At 30.9% G+C, this 18,625-nt stretch overlaps 1 non-coding gene across 1 annotated transcript; it reads left to right on the top strand.

The window, feature by feature from the left end:
• The first annotated feature begins 18,210 nt into the window (after positions 1-18,210).
• TRNAE-UUC (transfer RNA glutamic acid (anticodon UUC)) lies at positions 18,211-18,282 on the top strand. The gene has a single exon. It is a non-coding gene; the product is annotated as a tRNA-Glu (tRNA).
• The last annotated feature ends 343 nt before the right edge of the window (positions 18,283-18,625 follow it).

Here is an 18,625-nt window from a genome sequence, read left to right as displayed (position 1 = left end):
TCTCAAATTCTATCAATATATCCTGTATTTTGTTAAATTCAAATTCTAATAGTCTAGAGATAAACAAATGAGATATTGCAATACCCTTTTGGAACTCGTACATCATGAACTGCAAGATTATTCCCAAATTCCAGTAGATTATATTAGTATACAGCAACTTCAGTCCGCCTTTAGTCGTATTAATCTTAAATCTATGAATTTATAGCTAGGGATCTTTGTGCACCTTCAATTCACCTTTGTGATCTTAGGGTTTCAAGTGTGATACTTCTGAAAGTTCATTTAATAGTATTCATCAGAAAAACTGATTGAATTTAAAAGAAAATCTCATTGCTATCACTTTTATCTCATCGGGATCATACTTATTGCACCAGTTATAAAATATGTAGCGTTTTGAAACAAAACTTTTGTTTTATGTAAATAAGAGACGACTTATTAGAACGACCGAACTGGTAGTATTGTCAACTCAGTCCTGTTCTAATATAAGCTAATGTAATCCACTTCTGGTAATCTGTAGTATGTGTATGTAATCTGATTGTTACCCATACTCCCTGAATTGGAAGCTTTTCTCAAAATTGCATAACTTACACCCCAATATGGGATGTTAGAGCCAGGAATTCACAAATTAGAGGTAGATTTTAAAACATGTAATTTCAATGTCTCATGGCTAGCGGAGTTTAGGCAACTTCAATCCGCCTTTGGTGGCCTCATTTTCGCGTAATATTTTAAACACAATATCTTCTAATATTTGAAGCCACTGCAATAGACTTTTCAAAATAGATAACTGCCTTTGCTTGTAGTGGATCTTTACTTTACTTTTTTACTTGTAGAGAACAGCTCCTTACTGCTGCAGTAGTCGCTGTTTCGAATATCGTAGGGCATAGTTGTATTTTATACTTGTAATTGTAAACTTCACTAAGCAACCGAGTAAAATTCAGAGAGGAATAATGATTCCAGTCAGACAAATAACCAGGCTGGGTTGCCCTTAATGCCCAATCTTGAGCAGTAGGTCCAGTTCAGGTAAACACTAGTTGGTAAACGAAGATTCGAGAATATAATTTAATATACATTTCTTTTACCAACGAGGGCATATCTGGACTGGACCTACAGTTTAATGTGGCCTCCGAACGACGGTCCTCGGCATTAAGCCTATCGACTGGCGAGTGTCCAACTTATAAATCATCCCAGAAGACATCCGGTCTTACCCAGCCTGGTTACTTGCCTAAGAACAACCACAAATGTAAAACAATTACAAAGATAAATTTACGACCATGCCCTAGCAGGATTCGAAACGGCGACTATCGCAACAATAGCCTCTTACCGTCCTAATATAAAAATAAACTATAAAATAAATAATAATAATAATAATAATAATAAATAAACATTATAAAATAAATAATAATAATAATAATAAATAATAAATAAACATTATAAAATAAATAATAATAATAATAATAATAATAATGATAAATAAACATTATAAAATAAATAATAAAAATAATAATAATAATAATAAATAAACATTATAAAATAAATAATAATAATAATAATAATAATAATAATAATAATAATAATAATAAATAAACATTATAAAATAAATAATAATAATAATAAATAAACATTATAAAATAAATAATAATAATAATAATAATAATAATAAATAAATATTATAAAATAAATAGTAATAATAAACTTATATGAATTATCCTACAAATATTTGGGTCTTCGCATGAATGGGTCAAGTCTATGTCAGCACTTGTGTAGCGGTGAGCAAAGTTAATTATTTAAATATGGCTCTGAAACCTTCACGTTTCTGAATACCAAACTAAATTGAATTATTTCGAACTCATTAAGTCATATGTTTATTTGAAGAAGCATGATGGCAAGAAAAGAACATAACTCTTGGATACAACAATTATCAATAAATCATGGGCATTTTTACCTAAACATAATTCAAACAGTAAACAAAATATTGGGAAACTAATTAGATAAAAAAATTGCAAAAAATATTTGGGTAATGCTCAACACTCATTCAGCCCATTCAGCCACACAGCTCAAAAACAGCACTAAAATCAACGACATAAGATACAAGTTTCAATATTCAACTTATTCGTCAAATTGTATTCCCTCTGACTCTTAACTTTTCTTCGAATCTAAAGCAACGCTCTTTCGAAAAATTATTTTCGTCATATTTTACAAACGTCAAACATAACACTGAAAAGATCTTTAGATATATTTTCGTTTTTGGAAATTTCCGATTTATTTTCATAAACTAATTACATAAAATCAAAATATCTATGCAAATAACATTGCCCATTTTTATGACAAGACTATATAAAAATTGCATAGTTATTAATATTTTACAAGAAGTAAATTCATATAAGAAGAATAATTAAAATGATTATAGTCTATTATAGTCAAGCGTTTTTTGTATATGGGTCATCGAAATTTGTGACGTTAAAACGTCGCAATGTTGCCGTATCAACCCTGAGTTTTAGTTCAGTTTCGCTTTGACATACAATAAAATTCTAAACTAAATAAAATATTTGAACAAAATAGTTGTGAAACATATTTAGATTATTTTAATATTATAGTATATCTTATGCATATATTATCGAAGGACTAAAACTACAATTAAGAACACAGGTATAATAGTATACAATTATATATCAAAGTAATGTATTTTATTTTTAGTTACTGTCCAAGTCAATCACTAAACTGTTAATTTCCAATCTGTCCAAAATTTGTTCCACGATTCCACCATTTATCAATTCTTCTACTGTGTCTTATCGAGTTCATTAAATCGAAGGTGTTATGATCGACAATGCTTCCTTCCATATATCCAAACAGTTCTTGATGGAATATCCTTCTCGACCAGTATGTCTATTATAATAAGTCTTTGCTACCCCCATATCAACTCGATTGAATTGAATATACAGTGATAGGGATTAAATCGTAATACTATGTGACCATATTGTACAGCTATCTGATCGACTGTATATCTTTTGTCGGGTTTATGTCTAAAAAATGTAAATTGTAAAAAATGCAATGAAACGTTTTATTTATATGTATATTAACAATTTGAAATAGTTCATTTTTTAACAGGGTTTTTTCAAAACTTATTACATCTACTTTAAGCCTTTCCTTAATTGCCGCCTTTGTTGATGCACTTGTTGGGATCTTCTCCACCAGTGTACTAAGATATGGTGAATGGTCCATAACTGAAGTTCTTTAAATGTTGATTCTCAAACCTCTGCAATAACTAGTTAGGGTTCATTTCTCCATGACAGTAACACTTGGACTTAGAGGAAAACACTTATTCTGCACCAGGAATAAAATTATTTCATTTATATTCCTGTTTCCAGCATGAAATAGTTCTTCATGACATAATTATATTAATAAATGTTAGGACTAACAAAACCTAGTCGATAGTTATAATCCCACGTTTACCTTTTTCCATCAACTTTTGTTGCCTTCACGCTATATTTATTATCATCTTGCCATAAGTGACACAATGTAGCATTTTGAAATATCTACGTCTCAACTAAATATACAAATTGATATAATTCTTCCTCGGTTTTGTTTAAATTGGTTTTATAAATCCTATATATCCAACAGTGTATGAAGGGATGTTCAACATCCCTCAACTAGCTGCATATCTTTCAGCTTTTTATGGATACTTTCAAAACTAACACTTTTCTCTGAAATAATTATATTAAATTATGTTTCGGTTTTATTTATTCTGTGTTCACAGACTTCGGACAGCATTATGTCTCTTTTTAACTAGCATAAAATCATGGGAAAGAAATTATTGTCTGATTCTGAAACAAATTGCGGCAGGCGATACATTAAACATCTTGATGACGCATATACAAATATACTTTAAATAGACTATATGTTATCTATCTAAATAAAAGTAGGTGAATTATCCATGAATCAGTGTATTGTTTTCTCTATTGGATATATACATTAAGATTTGCATTCAAAAAGTGTCCGTATAATCTATTACAAGTAATACCTCTCATAAATCTACTGAATCAGAAAATTGCAATCATCACACATTTGCAGTAAAAAAAACTCGCCGGATAACACGCTGTCCGCGACACGGGTTCTTATTTCGGTCTTGCCGACCTCAAGTGCAGATTGGAATTCCTGAAGGGCTCTATATTGGCCTCGAGGACGTCGAATACCGTAAAGAAGTCACGGAGTTATTGAATTTAGTCAACGCCAGGTGTCGGTCGGTCCATAAGATGTTGTCCCTTTACATTTATTGAAAGTCCAGATGGAAAATTGCCCTTATTTTACGTGATGTGCTGTCTGAAATATTCAGGGGAGCTCCAAATTCAACCTATAATACCTGTTTTCTTTTTCAACTTGTTTTTCTTATTGTATAGTGTAGAAATATTGAATATATTGACATTTTAAATAATATAATAAGTTAACAATATTTTGTGGGATTCAAATTAAATTAGAAAAAGTGATTTAAAGTTTCTATAAATTCAATAAATACTGCATAAAATGTTATTCTGTCAAATCTCTGTCATTTCTCTACTTTTTTTTAAAGAACTATATACCTTAAGATACATTACTCAACAAATATATCCGGATTTAGCGCATGCGCTTACTGGGCTCCATTTATTTTTGAAACAAAGAATAATTAAAGTTTAGCGCATGCGTACATACAACTTAATTTACTACATATAAATATACACAAATTTGATAAATAATTGATTAAATGTTGAAACTATATATAAGGAGGGAAATACACATTATACTTACCATCCTTTCTGACAAAACACATTGTATAAAAAATTATTTAATAAAATGAAATAATAAAAATAACTTCTATATGCCATTCTATTTTTATAAAAACATCATATTTAAATTAGTGTAGATATTTAAACAATTAACAAGAACTCCAAGAACCATGTAGATAAACATTACCATAGAAAACAACAAAATCGTTTAGATCAAACCCAGCCAATATAGTTAAAACCAAATGGAAAAGCGACTATAACCACCACTATATATGATAGCAGTGAAATTATCATAGAAATCACCAAATATGATCAACTATGATCGGTACTGCAAATTTTGTAACTATAGTTTATCCACAAACCAAATTAATGAATGGACTACTTTGTGATTTTGAGTAACATATTATATGTTACATTTACTAGCCTAAGATGACTAGATGATGGTACTTTCAAGCTGAAAAGAAACTCCAGTCAATAACATACGTCATTATTTTTACAAAACAATAATTTATTTACTATACTTCTATATACAAATGTCTTCTCTTTTTCTTGTTTGTCATTAGATCATTAAATTTTGTTTATTTGATCCAGTCTACTTTTGTTAGCAAATTTAATTACTTCATAGTATCATTGTACACTGTTCATACATCTCGGCAAAATATTGTCTAACTGCTTCTTCTCTGATTCACTAAATTCTAGCTACATCTCATCTATAAAATAAAATTTATATCATTATTAAAATATATTATGTTTGAAATAAATATCCAATTATTACTACTTACTACAATTTTTGCTACTATTCTTGATGGACATAATAACCTCATTAATGATTCGACTACTTCCAACACAACAAGAATCATTGTCTTCTCTGTTGTTGTTATCATTAAATTTTGGCATATGCTGATACCTATTCGATGTCGTTGAAAATAATGTGTTCTAAATTTGGCAGCTAACATTCCCAGTATAAATACAATTGATGCTGTTTGGATTTTAAAACTTTTAAAAATTCAACCTTACATTCTGCACTTACTCTTGTTCTTCCGAAGATTAAAATCAACGTATGTTAAACCACCAAGAATAACACAACAATTTACTATAGAATTATTAATGTAACACAAGATCTAAATATTCTAGACTATTTTATTGTTTTGACTTGATCGACTCGAAAAGAATGTACTACCATTAGAGAAGGAAGGCAATATACTTTATTTTTTCTATGGTTTTTGTATGCAGGATAGTGCGCATTTTGTGCCAAATCCGGAGATATTTGTAGAGTAAGGTATTCTATATACCTTATCCTTAAATTCATTACAACATGTAAATTGCCAACATCACATACAAATGTAATCATCTGTCTTATATAAGAATGTGCTATTGTATCTGAGATCATCGATCCTTAACCTTCAGAAAGAACTAGCTATTTTTCCGCAAATTTAAGTGTATGTACCAGATAATCACAATAAGGTTTCGATAAGCCTAGCGGACAATCTACCTATACTTCAAACCAATCACTGCATGAAACCTATATCCCCATGCATCCCTAATATAATGTAACATAAAATGTGTATAATATTACGGCATATCACTATACCCACCTATTAATATCGGTAACAGTTTGAAAATATGAATAAAATAAATAATTAAATAAAACTGATACATCAACTTAATTGCAAATGCATTTTTACCAGCAGATCGGCAATTAAAAAACTATTAATGACATATAAGATATTGTACGCCAAGAGCAATTCTGCAAAGCGGCTTTGACAGGTTAACCTCACGAGCCATTTCTATAAATTCAAACGATTAATTCAGCCGGCATCATACTATCTGCAACAATGATCAGCGTCGAGCCGTAATAACTTTATAATTTAGTGCAGTCGAATCCGAACCCTTTCTTCGAGCCGGCGCATAATGGATCGCTTACATTTTAGTCCAGATCCACCTTAAGGTGTTATCTTGCGTACGTAGATAAGGCTCTCGAAGATCACGAGGTTAAGTAACATTAACCGATTATGGCGATTTATGGCCAAAGTTCGCGCTCTATCCGAGTGGATCCAGGACAGGACGTGACGGTTGCCGCTTTAAAATATACAAGTTTAATTTATTAGCACGGTTCTGTTATCCGAATGAGCCCGGAGCTCAATCTTTATTAGTTTTATTTATGATTCTAACGGAAATTGAGTTAATATATTTGTGCGGAAAATAGGTACATTGCTAATGGCCTATCCCGTTTAATTTATATGTAATTCTTTATCGATATCTACAAAAACTAACATTTTTGTGTATTATAAATTATTTCAGTTTCAGCGCAAAGTTTAATTTAAAATACGTAATAAAGATTTAATGATCGTAAGATTATAGTCTTTGCTTCATTAAATAAATCTAAATAATTCTAACATAGAACCTCAACATCATCTAAATTATAAATAACAATTAAATTTATTTTAAAGCAAAGCTCTTCAAATAGAAACAACCCAAAAAATATTATATTGTTATTGATTATTTAAAATTATAAGGCTATAAATTTTTAAACAGAACCTGAGCAAGCCGGCTTGGTTGGTGCAGTGCTAAAGGCGACAGGACAGTCCACCTACTGTTGCGATAGTCGCGGGTCCAAATCCTGCTGGGGCATAGTAGTAAATTTATGTTTGTGATTGTTTGATATTTGTGATTGTCCTAGGCAAATGGTGCAAAATCCGACAACGAAAATGATCCCAGTCACGCCAGTAACCAGACTGCGAAAGACCGGATGTCTTCTGGGATGATTTCCAACACTTCATTTTCCACGTTCATTACACCATTTAAGGGATTGTTTATGTATGTTTGAGTATGGTTTGGGAAATTATGGAAAGCAACAAACTTACTTTTTCACATTCAGCAATTTTGTTTTTTTTAAGAAATCATCAAACCATCAAATACCTTTAGAAACTCCAATTAAGCCCGGATCTCAATCTTTATTAGTTTTATTTATGACTCTAACGGAAATTAAGTTAATATATTTGTGCGGAAAATAGTTACATTGCTAATGGACTACCCCGTTTAATTAATATGTAATTCTTAAATAAATAACCCAAAAAATATTATGTTGTTATATATTATTTAAAATTATAGGGCTATACATTTTTAAACACAACTTGAGCAAGCCGGCTTGGTTTGGTCATAGTACACCTACTGTTGCGATAGTCGCGGTTTCAAATCCTGCTGGGGCATGATCGTAAATTTATGTTTGTAATTGTAATATTTGTGACAGTCCTAAGCAAAAGTACAAAATCCGACAAGGAAAAATGATTAATTGAAGAAATCATCAAACCATCAAATACTTTTAGAACCTTGGTAGTTATAACAGTTTCAACCATTTGAAAGTAGTGATTTGGATATAAGTGACATAGGAGGGCTTGGAGGACCTTGACATTTCAGAGGCAATGATTTGCAAAACTTATTGGTCGAAAAGCCTGTTGAAACTCTTAAATATCTTTCCAGGAGTTTACATAATATGGGAAAGATCCAAAGGAAAGGAAATATCGATTTAGAATCTTTTTAGCAACGCATATTCAATGCTTTCCAGGTAATAGAAAAGTTATGACTGGCCATTAGAAGTAGATAAAATACAACAATCCCAACTACATCTCACACTCGTCACGTAGTGATTATCGGGGAGCCATTCACATTAGTACAAAACCGGAATATCCATGTCCATAAAGTTTTATGCATATGGTAAAATATAAAGCAAGAAGTAATGTATTATGAGCTGCAGAAAACCTAGAGAATATATTACTATAAACCTCTTTCGAAGTTAATTGGATAAAATGTATTGTAATTAACTATAACAGTATCCTCTTGTTTAACAATGCTCGGCGACATGTTGCAAAAATTGTAATATTCTAGGGTACCCGGAAAAATGTGTGATAAAGTTTATAAAGGAAATGAGTGAAAAAGCTATCAAAATACATACAAACCCTTATTTTTCCCCAAATATGAAGTCCTAATCCTATTTCCAGGGGTTTCAAATAAAGATAGTTTCTCATAATATCAGAACTCTCTATAACCTGAATATATTTGTGGGTGGTAAGCATCGATTACATACCGTTATTATCGATTGTATAGTATTATAAAGCTTAAATGTGAGGAACAGTCAAGAGGTGAATTAGAAATGAAAGAGTGAAGGTCAAGATAAGGAACCTATCGTATATATCAGCAGAAATTGTAGGAGGACGAATTAAAGATCTTAATTTGAAATGAGTTGCATGAGTGCGCTATAGGATTCAAACGTTTGAATGTTTTTTCAGAGGTAACGAATACTGAATTTACAGATGAAATCAGCTTGAAAATACTTATAGAATAGAAGTAACACATATTTTTCTATTTTTAAAAATAATATAACCTGTTAATTATAATGTATATACGAATTATTTTACAGATCTTTATAAACCGTCATGCATATATAATAATTAAAACAGCAACACAATTTGTAGTAAAATAACCTAATCTATTCAATAGTCAAACGACAAACCATATTCAATAACTTATGGCAAGCAAAAGCACAACAAAATGACGTTTAGCATTAAACTGAATTCTATACAAATTATAATAAAATCTGCTAAAGCCTGCTGGGAACCCTTATCAGTGGATTTTTCACCAATATTACCATTTTTATCTATATATGATCAAAAAAGACCAAATAATGTTAGAAAAATAAAAAGAGTACTAGTTTAAAATTTTCCCAATGCAATTTTTCATTTATAAGAAAAATCAAAATAATAATCCTCAAAATATATTAATATTGCTTTATTAATAAAGGACTAGTAACTTCTTTTCTATAAAGGCAGATCGATGTTGACAGTTTATCGATTTCATTTTGTATTAGCAGCATTCCTTTAACTTGTTATTTTTTCATTTTTATTTCAGGCACAAATCACCGTGGCAAATCACGCGACAGAGCAATTTTATACTCGAACATAATTAAGTTTTTGGATTTTAATTCATATGGAACTCAAATATTGAGTTTCATCGAGTTTTTCTACAACTGATTGTTCAGAACCAGATTTAATTTCACAATTTTAATTCAAACCCAACAATTGAATTCGGACACACTTCAAGCCTTCAACGCCAAATACCAGATAATTCTCTAATTTCGAAGTTTAATTAGCTGAATAAATAAAATATGTACTCTCAATATTTACCACATTAGAGTAAGGAGTCATTAACAATTCCTACGTGTATACAACTTTAAATCTATCCGGAAAAGCCGAAGGCCAACTTATTATTATGTCGCTACTTTCTGATTATTTAATTATAATATTACTGCCAATTATAATTTTCTTATAAAATGCAAATTTTCAAATATAATTTATCTTTCACTATTACATAGTTCCCGAAACCTTCAATTAAATAGATCTAAGACAGAATAAAAAATGAAAGAAATATTTTAAAAAATGCTGTTCTATTTGTCTCTTTCATATATGTTTGTTCCAGTTTAACTCGGAACTACAGGGTTTTCAAAAATTAGACACCTTTTTTCCATCGTACATAACTTAGCAGAAGCAGTCTTCTGATTTAGTTAATATTACCAATATCTAATTTTTAAAATGACATTAAACGCTTTAGAATTACTTATTTACTACTAGATACATTATTACACAATACTACATTTACATTACTAGATTTCTGCCACCGAAAAAATCATATTTCTAAAATCACGTGAAAATTATAAAATACATTAATTAATAAATACAGATAAACTGATTTAAAAATAAGCTGCTCTACTAAGCAGCCACTACAATTTCAAGTAAATATGAGTAACTGGTGCAGTTTCCTTCCAATTTTATTAATTTAAAATCATCTTATTCAAAATATTAAATTTCATATATGTATTCCAGCCTTAATGAAAATAGAAAAATAGTATTATATCCATCAGTTGCTATTGTTGTCGTCCTATGTAAAGTACCACACGTTGAGTTGAGTTTGTTTGCGACAAACTGACGCCATTTTAGCGTAAGGGTGTCAGAGTCGCTTCACCTCTAGGAATAATTAGAACAATAATTGTAAAGTGACACAATACCGCCTCTTCTATAGCAAAACTGTGTCGCCGAGACGAGACAAGCGTCTGACAGGCCATCAGGAGATGCTGTGATAGATTAAAGTGACATGAGCATACCAGAGGCGTAGTATAGAGCATACGAGAAACCGCTCATTGTTTTCTTTAATGTAACAGTAAAAATAATTACTTTCCTGCTAAATATGTTCAGGTTTTGTTAAAATCTAAATATAGACATAAGTAAATAATTAGTAATAATAAAATGCAAATTCTGAAAATATTGCACTTAAAAAATTGTGAAGATTAAATTATGAAAAGTTATATGACGAAAGAATACTTCATTCGTTATTCAGAATTATATAATGGATTGATACATATATTTTTTTATATTTTAAAATCTCCTTTTTACCAACGAGGGTTTATCTCTACTGGACCTACAGTTATTATGGGCTCCGAACTACGGTCCTTGGCTTAAGCCTACCTACTAGGCAATGACCAACTTGGAAGTCATCCCGAAAGACATCTGGTCTTACCCAGCCTGTTTACTGGCGTCACTGGGATCATTTTCCTTGTCGGATTTTACACTCTTGCCTAGGACAATCACAAACATAAATTTGCGACCATGCCCCAACAGGATCCGAACCCACGATTATCACAGCAGTAGGTGGACCGTCCTGTTGCCTTTACCCCTGTGCCAACCAAGGATTGACAGGCTTAGAATCGATATAAAATTTGTAAGCAAGTGGTAGTAACATTTGTATAAAACATTTTCAAAACATGTAAAAAAATATTTAATCTATCAACTGATCACTTCCTTATGGTTTTTATATATTTTTATAGGCATTTAATTGGATACTATCCATATTAAATGTAGCCATGTAAAATTGTCAGTTTTGCCATGCTATTCCATTTCTATTCATTTTTCTTTCATCCACAGGAACAAGCAACCTAATCAAAATCGATCGTTTAAAAAATCACCATTTGCTGACATAATATCTAAATGAGAATTTTCATTAAATTTGGTTTCGTAATCTTATTTACCAATAAATAATAGAATCAGAGATAACTTCACACTCAAACGATTTAAAATAGGTTCCTGGTACTCTTAAATAGCATTTGGATGATATAACGCAATAGCAGAATCATAAAAATATATATAACAATTATTGTTTATAATATTACCACAAGTACACTTGTTTCTTAGTATTTTTGATATTATACTGTTTTAATATACCATCTGGCTCTTAATAATAAGCGTGAAGTTGAAGAAACAGATTCGTCTGTTTCAAAAGCATCTGTGGAGAAATATGTATTATAATTCTTCAAAATTCTTCTAAAATTTTCAGTTTTCAATTCTCTCAATTTTCTTCCTTTGAAAAAATATGATATTTGTGCTTAGTTCTAATTTTTTTTGAAGATTCTAATGTGGGCTGAACAACTGCTGATTGAATGACTGCTGAATTATATTATGCATTTTAATTCAAGTATTGATGTAAATTTTAATGAAAGTTTTACTATTAAAATTGCAATCAAGATTTGCATCTGAGCTAAATAATGGTCTTCCATATTTATCATCTGATATGATGATGGTTGTCTGAAATGCAAAGACTAAACCTTCCAGTTCAAAAACTTCATGTAGGAGATTATAACGGATTTTCAGAAGTTTATCATTATTTATTTTTAAAAATCATTTCTTCGTTAGACTAGAATCCTTTGGAAAATAACTAATTTTATCTGAAACTTCACATGTTGATGCTGCCTATCCAGATTAACTACTCTTGTAAGAAGAATGGTCGTTCATAACATTTAAAATTCTTGCCTATAGACACAGTAAATATTCAGCATTATAGCTTACATTAAGTATCTCGTAACTACATACATTAAAAACAATATTTTAACTTCAATTAAAATTACGAGAGTAAACTAACTCAAAATAAAAATTGACGTCAGTTTAAAGAAAATTAATAGACTTTTATGGCTCTAAATAATTATATGATGCAACGAAACGCCACTGCGATCAAAAAGTGTCGCTCTAACGTTTCATATAACGGAGCTGTAGAGACACGTAAAGCTTCAGAAACTGCACTAACATGACGTGACAGTCATCTTTGAGAATGCCATCCAACCCGAATTAGTTTACGCGATAAAATATATTCCGGTAAAGTGACTTGGCATTTGACACAACATTGTCTGCATCTGAGACGGCACAAACTAGACCGACCTCTTCTAAAATTGATATTAGTATGATATGTTCGATATTTTAGATTTTCATAAACTCTATAACATATAACATAGTTATAACATACATGTGAGAATAGAGGATGGTGACATAGTGCCATACAGAAAAACAAAGATACTAAAGGATACCTGAATATAAAAATATCGTCGAATATCTGTGTGGGGTTTTTTAAGTCCCATCCATAAGTTCTTGAGTGAGGCGGGACTTGGAAGTTTTCTTTTTTAGTGTTGTGTGTCAATAATTTTATTAGAATCTTTTATCTGCTGTGGAATTCCATACTATTTGAAAAGACCTATTCATATTGTTATTACCGTCATTTTTTCTCTTACAGGATGGATGCTCACATATATATAGAGATAAATAACTAAACATTTTAAAATTATAAATATATGGTAATTTATAATGTTCAAGGTGATCAACTAAAAACAAAAGGCCAAAATCTAAAATTAACAATATAACCTTATTATATCAATTGGATTATTATGTCAACTGACGAGTAACCAAATTAGGTACCATTCCAGAAGATGTTCAGTCTTACTCAACCTCATAAGGAAGATACTTTGTTGTTGTTTGTTTTTTGATTTTGCTCACTTGCCTATTAGTAATTTGACCTTATGAGAATTGTGTCAATAATAAGGCCGTACTATTGAATTGGCCACTAATTTAGGTTAAGAGAAAAGTATTATTAAGATTCTCATGTAGATGCCATTTGATTATATGTTAAATGTTTACCATAAAATTAATACAGGGCTCCTTTCTTTCAGCAACATATATTAAGATTTAATTTTAAAATATCTGTTGACTTCAGTTTTTCTTATGTTATTTAACTATTAGTTTGGTCATAGTTACATTTTGCACATTTTATTTGTCAGGTTTGTCACGAATTCATGTCGAATGTATAGTTTATCGCAATTTATAAATTCGTTTTAAAATTAAATTAAATTTTCCTTCTCATTTTATTCTAGTTAAAAAGAGATAGAATACTGTCTGATGCGTCCGAACATGTAACCAAATCAGTGTACAAAAGTCGTCTCCAAATTCTTCAAAATAATATTATTGATAATCATAGGTTATAAATCGGCAAGATGTTGTTGGGCTTTGTTTGTTTTAATGAGTTTCAAATCGCCCCTTATTATTACTCTGATTGAAAATATCGAGGAAATTAAATAATCAGACTTTCAAATAAAAAGAAAAGAAAAAGTGTTTTGTGTTTGAATACCGAAGAAAAATAAAGAAAATTCAGAAAAAAAATAGTAGAACACAGATTTGTTCAAAAATTGTGTTTATAATTTACACAATCCATGTAAATTTACAGAAATCGTTAGTTTAAATAATTATTTATCAATACTTTAAAGCGCTATCACCTGTCTTGATTTTGTCTTATTATATTTTGCACATGTATTAATACTAGTAAAAAAAGTAATATACTTTAAATGTTTTTAGTGAAAAATCTTCATCGGATAATTATAATTTCTTACTTTTAGAAGGAGGCATTCTGCAATTTTTTTTATAACATCTTTTTTAGATACGCTTAGTACAATCTTAATTTACATTTAATTTATTACTATTTTTCCTATGTATTTAAGTATTAATTCACAAGCAAGACGAGTGCGAGAAAATACATCAATATGTATTCCTCAATTATTAAATTATATCAACTTATAGCTATGGTTTGCACTAAAGGTATACACTTATAGCGACCTTGAGGCATGTCAAATTTGACATAGTGGAATAACGGTCTACTAAATACCCAGATATATAATCCCAGATGTTGAAGACGGGCGGGGTGCCAGCAGCGCCAATTAGAACCCGATAACGAATAGCTGGCAACCCCGAGACGTTTATCTGGGATGTTATTGAAGGGTATTTCCACTCATTCAGTTCCACCAACCATCGTTTGGTTTAGACGTGCCACCATCGACTGCTCAAGCCTCGTCTCCAGGTAACTCCGCTGCCATTCGTTTTATCTATTTTGTATTTTCCACATTTTTATATTACTTCAATAAATAACGGTCACATAATGTAAACACCACTGTTTCATTTCGTTTTACTTCCATTCACCGAGCCATATCAGGTTACCCTAAACACTTTATATGAGTTCGTATGGTTTGGTTCGCTTCAATCTCCTGACATCCTGCTATCCAGCAGTTGTATTGCTTCCACGTTAGTACGATTTGGTAATTTTCTTTCGTGTTTCAAAGCGAAATCTTGGATAACCGCGCTAATCCATTTGATTTCCAGGTCATCGTGCAGTTCTTCTTTGGTTACGTAGCGATACGCATTGGTAATAAATCGAAGAACCTTGTTTTGATAGCGTATTCTGCAACAATTAGCTCAGATATATTTTAGCACCATATTCAGTATTTTAACTGCTATTTGTTTCTTGATCTTTAACTTGTATCTTATTGAATTCTTAAGTTCTTATATAGATGTTAAATTAACAAACTGTATGGTTTTCAACGATAACTGTTACAATATTTCAATGACAATACAAGATGTATTTGTCATTGTTATTTGCCAAAAACTTGTTTATATTAATGGAAATAAGTGGGAATAGTTCCATTCATATATAAGCTGAACCCATAATTCTAAACACTTCCCCAAAAACCAGGGCCATATCAAATGAGCGATGTTAATACCTCTCTCTTGAGCAAAGTTCCAGAGGGTGTACGTAGTCGTTGTCCCATATAGAGAGTATAGCTTTATTTACCAGTTTGCATTTTGTGATATTGTGAATTACATTGTTTATCTAAATTTCCGTAATATAAACTGTATGGTATTGTTTCCGAAGTTGCGTATCCTCAATAATTTATGGCTGAGCAATAAAACCACTGCAATTCGCCTTTGGGATCTGTACAGTCTGAACTTCAAGCTTTTATCCTAATTCCGTCATATTAATATCATAGGCAAGTTAACATAAACTTCAGTCCATTTTTAATAGCCTTTTACCCTAAATTGTTATAGTATATGGTAACCTCATACTGATGCCTGCGCCAGAAATCCACGAACAACAACTGTATTTCAATGTACCTATGTTTTTTAATTCCAATATTTCCAAATCACCTCTGATGATCATAGAGCCTGAGCTGTGCTACGTTTGGTTTATCAGAACAATGTCAATGGATATTTCGAGCAACTACGGAACTATTGTCAATCCAACGTCCGCCTGTCCTCTGTTCTTGATCCGCTCTTTCTCTAAAAGGATAAACAGGTGGATTCTAGTTAATTAAATGAATTTAATAGAGAACAGCTTTTTGATTTTACTGAAATCCCGATCATATATAACCGTCAAAAATTTTATAGAGTTCAGCCAGCTATCATTATCAGTTACAGCTGTTATTTCTTTGTTATAAGTAAAACTAACATGATACTGAATACTTACCAACAGCAATATAAAATGTTTTCTTTTATTGTAACAGTAGCATGTTAAAAGGAATAGTATTAATATTTACTAATCCATTCTTAAATAGACGTTAAGCTAGCATATTCCGATTTAATTTCTTGTTCATTTTCATTTACATTCTTTCCTTTTTTTAACTTACTACAAATACCTTGTAAATGATGCTTATATGTTGATTCAAATATACCAGTTGCAGAATAAAGAGCCTTTGTATATATGTCATTCAAACACTATATCAAAATAAAAAATTAGAAGTATAAATAAAATAACTATTTCTGTTTTAGTATAATATAAATGTAAACCATCCCACATTCTAATTAATATTCAGATAAACATTAAACGAAGATATTCATTTGTAGCCATTTAAACTCCTACAAAATAGTTGTTACTGATTCCTAATGCGGCACAAATAGCCAATCATCTAAACGATAAACCCAAGAGATTTATCTTGTAATCGGATGGAGTGGAAAAATTTATTTTGAATTGCGGTAAGAATTTTTATGACTCAGCCCCATTATGCGTGGACGTAGTCTTCATAAAACGCAACAAAGTTTAAAAGTGGGTATTGTAAAAGTAGTGATGCCATCACAACAATCCACCTACATAATAAACTGGTAAATAATTTAAATGATGAGCAGCTGTAGATGGCGCTAATAGCACGTGCACACCTGAGATCGAGTACTTGGCCGTAAAGAACAGGACGAGAGGGGAGTCCGGGCTGCCCCGCAAAGGGGCAGACGAGCCGCATCAACTAGTATAAGCGTCAAGGGACAGTAAAAGGAGCTAGACCACAAGTTATTTGCGCCAATGGTCAATAGTCATTAAAAAGGATATTTATAGTTCATTAGTAGTATAGTCTATATATGTCTTATAACCAGATCGGATGGTGTTAAACGTTTTAGTTTAGGCAATAAGTTAAGCCAGTACATTTGATATAGTTTAAGTCCTAGTTGTTTTCGTTTAGTGAGTATGTGCTTCTTTCAAATTAGGAATCTGTCTAGATGCATACTAAGATATTTAGTATTCTCGACGTGGAGAAGTTGACAATTATTGATATTTACTGGTGGGCATGTTCTTCTCGCAGAGTACATGGGTAGATTTTATTTCGGTAACAATTTAATATGTCGGCTTGGTTGGCGCAGTGGTAAAAGCGACAAGACGGTCCTTCTACTTTGGCGATATTTGCGGGTTCGAATCCTGCTGCGAGTGCAAAATCCGACAAGGAAAATGATCCCAGTCACGCCAGTAACTAGGCTGGATATATCTTCTGAGATGATTTCTAAGTTGGCACCCGCCAATCGGTAAGTTTATTGCCGAAGACCGCGGTTAGGTGCTAACGTTAAACAGTAGGTCCAGTACAGATAAACCATCGTTGGTAAAAAGGAGCCTTTAAAATATAAAAAAACAATTCCATATAAAATGCCATTAAAGGTATTAATTACATACATTTTTTGAGTTTATATAATATTATGGCCCCGTTAACATTATAATATAGAAGACTACAGACCATATAAGAAATAGAAATTGTAGCAATTTTTATATAAAACGCTAAGAGGTTACTTATTTCCAAAATTTTAATATTTTTCCGTACTGATACCACCATGATATTTACATAGATTTTACATCATGTTATTTTTCTATCGATAGACATTATCAACTAGTTAAAAATAACCAAGGAAAATAATTTAATGTCTATTATTTGTCACTTAAAAATATAAGTTATTTTTAAAATAACTATTCTTATTACAATGAGGATACCAATGGCTGCAATATTTAAGCATCATCCGATATGGTCTAGTGGCTAGGATACCTGGCTTTCACCCAGGAGGCTCGGGTTCGATTCCCGGTATCGGAATAACTTTTTTTCTCTAAAATTAATATTTTTAACAATACACACTAAACCAGTGGAAATAATTTTGCTCTATTTAGTTTAATTATAGTTGATTATTATTAATATATTATTATTAATATTTCTGTTGATTGATTTCTGGTATCGAAATTATGCTTTTTTCTTCATTATCTAATGAGCATTTCCTTTTAAATTAAATAAAGTAAATTGGCTTTAATATTAGGTGTCGTATACCAAATAAATAATATTTGATGAAATGTAGATACTGTTATATTATTTAATAACTTTAAACAGGATATCATATTTGGATAATCTCCTAAAGTTAACCTAAACTTATCCCAGTTACGTT

The sequence above is a fragment of the Rhynchophorus ferrugineus genome, unplaced genomic scaffold (assembly GCF_030347505.1).
Source record: "Rhynchophorus ferrugineus isolate W39M unplaced genomic scaffold, kcgeb_rfMv2 rfM2, whole genome shotgun sequence".
In the NCBI taxonomy this organism is placed as follows: Eukaryota; Metazoa; Arthropoda; class Insecta; order Coleoptera; family Curculionidae; genus Rhynchophorus; species Rhynchophorus ferrugineus.
This window is presented reverse-complemented; position numbering and strand designations above follow the sequence as displayed.